The 7,828-nt window shown below is 55.8% G+C and overlaps 1 long non-coding RNA gene across 1 annotated transcript; it reads right to left on the bottom strand.

Annotated features, from left to right (window-relative positions):
- Window positions 1–230: 230 nt before the first annotated feature.
- LOC134809853 (uncharacterized) lies at window positions 231–2,433 on the bottom strand. Its single transcript, XR_010156403.1, has 2 exons — window positions 1,247–2,433; window positions 231–1,159 (listed from the first exon to the last, which is right to left on the bottom strand). It is a non-coding gene; the product is annotated as an uncharacterized LOC134809853 (long non-coding RNA).
- Window positions 2,434–7,828: the final 5,395 nt, after the last annotated feature.

Raw genomic sequence — 7,828 nt, 5'->3', positions numbered from 1 at the left:
CATGTGGCTGGCTAGGCATCGACTTTAAGGGATAACTTACCAGAGGTAACACATGATGCTGTGCAGAACTGGGCAACACGGTCACCAAGTAAGCCAGGGTCTTAGGTATCTGAAGTTCCACACCTTTCCTTGGTCAGAGCAGGTGCTGTGGCCTTGGCAACATGAATTTGAACCACATAACTGAGATTTTTGACTGAAAACGCAATTAAACAATAATTTAATTCTAAAAATCAGTCAGATGGTTTTTTATTGTGAAGATCAAACTGCAGGTGATTGAAGTTTTTACTCCTGCTTGGGGTCCTGAGGCACTGCAGGAGGAAGCCTTGAATGTGTGTATGCATATATGTATATATGAACACGTGCTCACATGTGTACACATGTACACAGAGTACACCTGCACATACACACATGGGTGCATGCTCGTGTGTGTGCATGTTTGCATATGTGTATATATGAACACGTGTTCACACACGTGCACGCACACACACAGTACTCCTGCACATACACACATGCGTGCATGCTCATGCATGTGCATGTATACATACGTGTATATGTGAACCTGTGCTCACATGCTTGCACACACATTGCACCTACATCCACACATGGGTGCATACTTGTACACGCACACACATGGCCTCCTGGGTAGTGTCTGAGGGCCAGGCCAGCAGCCCTGCACGGAGCATCCAGGATGCAGGAGGAATCCGTGCAGGGCATTGTGGCCTGGCTGTGGACTGGGTCATGCTGTCCTGGCCGCCCTTGCCACAGCATCTTAGCATAAGCACTCAGGAAGTATGTCCCTGGGAGGGCGCCCTGTCAGTGCTGAGCTGCATGCAGGTTCCCTGAGTGCTGTGTCATGTCCGTGTGGGAGCTAGTGGGGCAGCCATCACCTGTGGGCCAGCACAGCAAGGTGGAGCCGTTTCGGGAGAGCGCTGGAGTTCGGGTGAGCAGTGAGGGGAGGGGCGGAGAGGCGGATGTACCCGGAGGAGTTCCTAGGCCCCAAGGCAGGTCCATGGTGTTCAGGCACTGCTACACTTGATTCTGGTGCTGATCGGGCCGGCACCCCCATGTGTCACCCTCAGGCCCAGCTCTTCTGCTGAGCAGCATGGTGTCCTTCAGTGCCCCTCAAAGTCATCATTACTCCAAAGCATTATTTTTTTCACTAAAATACAAGAGAAAATTTCTAAATGGTGGAGACCTTAAGAAAAGTGAATTCTGGCATGTAAATACGTATGCATTGTTTGTGTACCTGTGTACCAGCCTTTTCAAATGAGGCAGAGGCAGCGGCCTGATGGCAGCGGGTTCGGTTTCTCAGTGGCCCTGTGCCTTTGCTTAACTTGCTGCCTTCCAGCGTGTGATAGAAAGACAGCAACAAAATGGAAGAAGAAAATAATTTAGGAAACTAGTGTGCAAATATCATTATGTCCCCACAACTGAATTCTCCTGAGGACTCCTTGGGGTGACAGCAGAAAGCCAGAGGGCTCCATGACGGAGCCTGGTCCATAGCAGCTTTCTTAAAACCTCCACGTTTACCAGAGAATCCACCTATTCATGTGGATTTCACATGGAGAGGCTTCAGCTGATACGAACTACATTTTGCCTTCTATCTGCTATTGATCCTCAACAGAATATCACTTTTGGATCAATAAAAGTTGTTTTAAAATACAATATACTCCACAAAACAATCCTTCACCCCACCTGTGTGGTCATCGTCCTGTTTCTGGTGGACTATATGGTAGCAAGTGGCCAGACCACCCGGGGTGCGCTGAGAGCAGGGGGGCTCTTTGCCCCCCACCCATGGGCTTGGCAGCGGCTTTGGGCAGCCCCAGCCCACACTTCCAATGGCGCCCGGAGGGCTGTGCACCTCCACTGCCCTCCTCCCATCCTCCAGGGCCTGAGTTCAGCCTCTGTGCACCTGCCGTAGCCCCACCACGTTTTGCTAGTTCCCTTTTACACTGTCTGAACATCATTGCCTGATCTCTTTTCTTCATCTCCATTTTTTTTTGAGATGGAGTCTTGCTCTGTTGCCCAGGCTGGAGTGCAATGGCGTGATCTCTGCTGACTGCAACCTCCACCTCCCAGGTTCAAGCAATTCTTCTTGTGCCTCAGCCTCCCGAGTAGCTGGGATTACAGGCGCCTGCCACCATGCCCGGCTAATTTTTGTATTTTTAGTAGAGACGGGGTTTCACCATGTTGGCCAGGCTGGTCTCAAACTTCTGACCTCAGGTGATCCACCCGCCTCGGCTTCCCAAAGTGCTGGGATTACAGATGTGAGCCACCGCACCTGGCCTTCACCTCCATTCTTGATGCAACATTTTCATAGAACTCAGATCAGATCAGGTTACCCTAACCCTCAAGCACAGAAAAAGCACAGCTTTTTCTGAAGAAGGAGAATAAAACCTTGCGGGCTCTCAGGCCAACTTTTCAGCCTTTGCTTCAGGCACCTGGGAGCCAGGGAGGAAGTGGTAAGGGGGGCCTGCCTCGTGGGTACCTGGGAAAATGGGTGTGACCACTGAAGCTGGTGGTCCCTGGGCAAACGCTGGGGGCATGAGGGGTGTGGTGGGGACAGCCCTGTGGAAGAGGGGATCCCTGAGATGGGCCTGGCCTTCTGGGACTGAGAAGGGGGATGAGGGATGGGACTGGACAGGTGGATGGGGACAGCAGGAAGGTGCTGAGGCTGAGGCCAAGGCCAGACGCACTTTGAGGGGATCATGTGTCTTTCTTGGAAGGTGACATGCACTGGGGAGGCAGGTGACTGACTGGAGGTGAATGCGGGGAGGCTGGGAAAGGGAACACAGCCAGTGCAGGCAGGACTTGTGGGAATGATGGAACAGTGGCAGCCACATGGCAGCCGACAAGTCCGTGGCTCCAGTGCTCATGCTGTTGACCTGGTCCGTCCTCACAAGGCCCGTGTTGCCTTATTTACAGAAGAGGAGACAGAGCTGCAAAGGGACTTACCCAAAGCATGTGTTCAGGTCCTCTGGCCTCCCAGCCCCACCCTGCACCAGACACAGCTGGCCCTCAGGGGAAGCGGGACCACAGGCCCAGCCTCATCCCCACCTGGTCGTGCATTTCTGTGCATTTTGCAATAGTAGGACACTCTCAACTCTTTTCCTCAGAGGAGCATCCAGATGCTGTAAATGTCTGGTCCACACAGCTGTGCCTGACTCCTCCTCCTGGGTCTGGGCTTGCAGGCTCTGCAGCTTGGTAAAGGGGCATTAGATGCTTTCTCAAGGGGCTCCCAGAGGCCACACAGGACCATGCGTCATCCCCTCCCCAGGGGCTTGGGAAAGAGACATCAGAAAGACAGAAGACAGTGCAGTGCCTGCACGCCTGCATCTTCAGCCTGCTGCCAGCCCCAGTGTCTCTCCCCCAGGAGTGGCAAAGCCTCACACCATATGCCTGGGAGAGGCTCCTTTGGGGCAGCCAGGTTGCCTGTGAGTATTTCTCCACAACCGGCCAAGTACCCAGCAGTGTTGGGCAGGACATAAACTAGGCAGGAGGGCCTGTCCTCCAGGCCCACCAAGAACTCCCCAGGCCCCTCAGGTCACAGACAGCTTCACTCACCGGGCCTTGCTGTAGTCATCCTCAGCCACACACTGCACTCCAGCTCCAAGACCTGCCTGGGCACCATGTCCAGCCTCTAAGCCCTCCTAGGCTGTCCCTCCACGCACAGCATCATTTTCTGCCTTTTTATCTGGAAAATGTCAACATTTTATTCAACCTAAGGCCTGAGAGTAGCCTCCCCATGGAGTTGTCTGGACCTCATGTGCACACATTCCCCTGCACAGGAGCCTGTAGCAACCAGACCAGCCACTCCCTGAGAGGGAGAAGTGCCTAAGCTCCCAGCCTAACCCCTGGTCAGCCCCTGAGCTTCTGAAGGCAGGACTAGAATCCTCTTAACCTTCTATCAACAGAACCAGCCATGCATATAAGATACAGGTCATAGGATGCAGGGGGTAGGATGTACGTGGTGGGACACAGGTGCTAAGATGTACCTGGCAAGATGCAGGTAGTGGGAGGTACATGGCAAGATGCAGGTGGTGGATACATGTTGTAGGATGCAGGTGGTTAGATGCAGGGGGTGGGATGCAGTGGGTGAGACACAGGGGATGGGATTCAGGGGGTCAGATGCAGGGGATGAGATGCAGGGGATGGGATGCAGGGGGTGGGATACAGGAGGTGGGAGGCAGGCGGTGGGATGCAGGGGGATGAGATGCAGGGGGTGAGATGCAGGGGGTGGGATGTAGGGGGTGGGAAGCAGAGGGTGGGATGCAGGGGGATGAGATGTAGGGGGTGGGATGCAGGGGGTGGGATGCAGGGGGTGGGATGCAGGGGGTGGGATGCAGGGGGTGGGATGTAGGGGGTGGGATGCAGGGGGTGGGATGCAGGGGGTGGGATGCAGGGGGTGGGATGTAGGGGGTGGGATGCAGGGGGTGGGATGCAGGGGGTGAGATGTAGGGGGTGGGATGCAGGGGGTGGGATGCAGGGGGTGAGATGCAGGGGGTGAGATGCAGGGGGTGGGATGCAGGGGGTGGGATGCAGGGGGTGAGATGCAGGGGGTGGGATGCAGGGGGTGAGATGCAGGGGGTGGGATGCAGGGGGTGAGATGCAGGGGGTGGGATGCAGGGGGTGGGATGCAGGGGGTGAGATGCAGGGGGTGGGATGCAGGGGGTGGGATGCAGGGGGTGAGATGCAGGGAGTGGGATGCAGGGGGTGATGAGATGCAAGGGGTGAGATGCAGGGGGTGGGATGCAGGGGGTGAGATGCAGGGGGTGGAATGCAGTGGGTGGGATGCAGGGGGGATGAGATGCAGGGGGTGGGATGCAGGGGGATGAGATGCAGGGGGTGGGATGCAGGGGGATGAGATGCAGGGGGTGAGATGCAGGGGGTGGGATGCAGGCGGTGAGATGCAGGGGGTGAGATGCAGGGGGTGAGATGCAGGGGGTGCGATGCAGGGGGTGGGATGCAGGGGGTGGGATGTAGGGGGGATGAGATGCAGGGGGTGGGATGCAGGGGGGATGAGATGCAGGGTGTGAGATGCAGGGTGTGAGATGCAGGGGGTGGGATGCAGGAGGTGGGATGCAAGGGGTGGGATGCAGGGGGTGGGATGCAGGGTTGAGATGAAGGGGGTGGGATGTAGGGGGTGGGATGAAGGGGGTGGGATGTAGGGGGTGGGATGTAGGGGGTGGGATGCAGGGGTTGAGATGAAGGGGGTGGGATGCAGAGGGTGGGATGCAGGGGTGGGATGCAGGGGGTGGGATGTAGGGGGGGATGAGATGCAGGGGGTGGGATGCAGGGGGGGATGAGATGCAGGGTGTGAGATGCAGGGTGTGAGATGCAGGGGGTGGGATGCAGGAGGTGGGATGCAAGGGGTGGGATGCAGGGGGTGGGATGCAGGGTTGAGATGAAGGGGGTGGGATGTAGGGGGTGGGATGTAGGGGGTGGGATGCAGGGGGTGAGATGAAGTGGGTGGGATGCAGAGGGTGGGATGCAGGGGTGGGATGCAGGGGGTGAGTTGCAGGGGGTGAGATGCAGGGGGTGGGATGAAGGGGGTGGGATGTAGGGGGGATGCAGATGGTGGGATGCAGGGGGTGGGATGAAGGGGGTGGGATGCAGGGGGTGGGATGCAGGGGATGAGATGCAGGGGGTGGGATGCAGAGGGTGGGATGCAGGGGTGGGATGCAGGGGGTGGGATGCAGAGGGTGGGATGCAGGGGGTGGGATGAAGGGGGTGGGATGCAGGGGGTGGGATGAAGGGGGTGGGATGCAGGGGGTGGGATGAAGGGGGTGGGATGCAGGGGGTGATATGCAGGGGGTGGGATGCAGGGTGTGGGAAGAAGGGGGTGGGATGCAGGGGGTGGGATGCAGGGGATGAGATGCAGGGGTCAGATGCAGGGGGTGGGTGCAGGTGGTGGGTGTAGTTGGTGGGGTGCAGTTGATGTAATGCAGGTTGTGGGTGCAGCTGGTGGCTGCAAGTTTTGTTGTAAGGATGGGTGGGATGGACAGACCAGCTCTGACAAGGTAAGAGCTTTCTAAGAGCTCTCGATTGCCTCGTGAACTTGGAGACTTTCAACACTGATACTGCCTCCTCGTATTCATTCACTGAGGGCACTAAGGAGGCACCTACTGTGTGTAGACCCAGCTTTGTTAGGTGACGAAGGACAACCTGGTCTGGCACAGGAGACTGACTTCGGCTCCTGCCGTTGTTGCAAATGTGCTTAATGCCCCAGTCCAGCACCCAGGTGATAGGATGGCAGCAAATGGGGGGTGCTCCAGGGAGGGTGGGTGTTCTAGGGAGGAGTGCGTGCACACCTGGGTACCAGACCGCGGTAGGTATAAAGACAGTGAGGGGACAGAGCCCTGGCAGAGGAAGGGGAGAACCTCTGAGGGATGAGATGCCTCCAAGGGTCACTGAAGCTGCAGGGAGGAGAGGGAGGTGGAGGGTCCAAGAGATTTGTAGGAGCAAAAATGACTGTGATGTTGATTGGACAAGGCAGTGAGGATGTGTCAGGTGTCTGGGGTGATGTGATGGAACTAGAAGCAAGAATCACGACAACTCAGGGTTCCATACCAACTCAGGGCTCCATACCAACTCAGGACTCCATACCAACTCAAGGTTCCATACCAACTCAGGGTTCCATACCAACTCAGGGTTCCATACCAACAACTCAGGGTTCCATACCAACTCAGGACTCCATACAAACTCAAGGTTCCATACCAACTCAGGGTTCCATACCAACTCAGGGTTCCATACCAACTCAGGGTTCCATACCAACAACTCAGGGTTCCATACCAACTCAGGACTCCATACCAACTCAGGGCTCCATACCAACTCAGGGTTCCATACCAACTCAGGGCTCCATACCAACAACTCAGGGTTCCATACCAACTCAGGGCTCCATACCAACTCAGGGTTCCATACCAACTCAGGGTTCCATACCAACTCAGAGTTCCATACCAACTCAAGGTTCCATACCAACTCAGGGTTCCATACCAACTCAGGGCTCCATACCAACTCAGAGTTCCATACCAACTCAGTGCTCCATACCAACTCAGAGTTCCATACCAACAACTCAGGGCTCCATACCAAGTCAGGACTCCATACCAACTCAGGGTTCCATATCAACTCCGGGCTCCATACCAACTCAGGACTCCATACCAACTCAGTGCTCCATACCAACTCAGAGTTCCATATCAACAACTCAGGGCTCCATACCAAGTCAGGACTCCATACCAACTCAGGGTTCCATATCAACTCCGGGCTCCATACCAACTCAGGACTCCATACCAACTCAGGGCTCCATACCAACTCAGAGTTCCATACCAACAACTCAGGGTTCCACACCAACAACTCAGGGCTCCATACCAACTCAGAGTTCCATACCAACTCAGGGCTCCATACCAACTCAGGGCTCCATACCAACTCAGAGTTCCATACCAACAACTCAGGGTTCCATACCAACAACTCAGGGCTCCATACCAACTCAGAGTTCCATACCAACTCAGGACTCCATACCAACTCAAGGTTCCATGCCAACTCAGGACTCCATACCAACTCAGGGTTCCATACCAACTCAGGGCTCCATACCAACTCAGGGCTCCATACCGACTCAGGGTTCCATACCGACTCAGGGCTCCATACTGACTCAGGGCTCCATACCGACTCAGGGCTCCATACCGACTCTGGTCTCCATACCGACTCAGGGTTCCATACCGACTCAGGGTTCCATACCAACTCAGGGCTCCATACCAACTCAGGACTCCATACCAACTCAGGGCTCCATACCAACTCAGGACTCCATACCAACTCAGGGTTCCATACCGACTCA

Source organism: Pan troglodytes, chromosome 3 (genome assembly GCF_028858775.2).
Source record: "Pan troglodytes isolate AG18354 chromosome 3, NHGRI_mPanTro3-v2.0_pri, whole genome shotgun sequence".
Taxonomy (NCBI): Eukaryota; Metazoa; Chordata; class Mammalia; order Primates; family Hominidae; genus Pan; species Pan troglodytes.
This window is presented reverse-complemented; position numbering and strand designations above follow the sequence as displayed.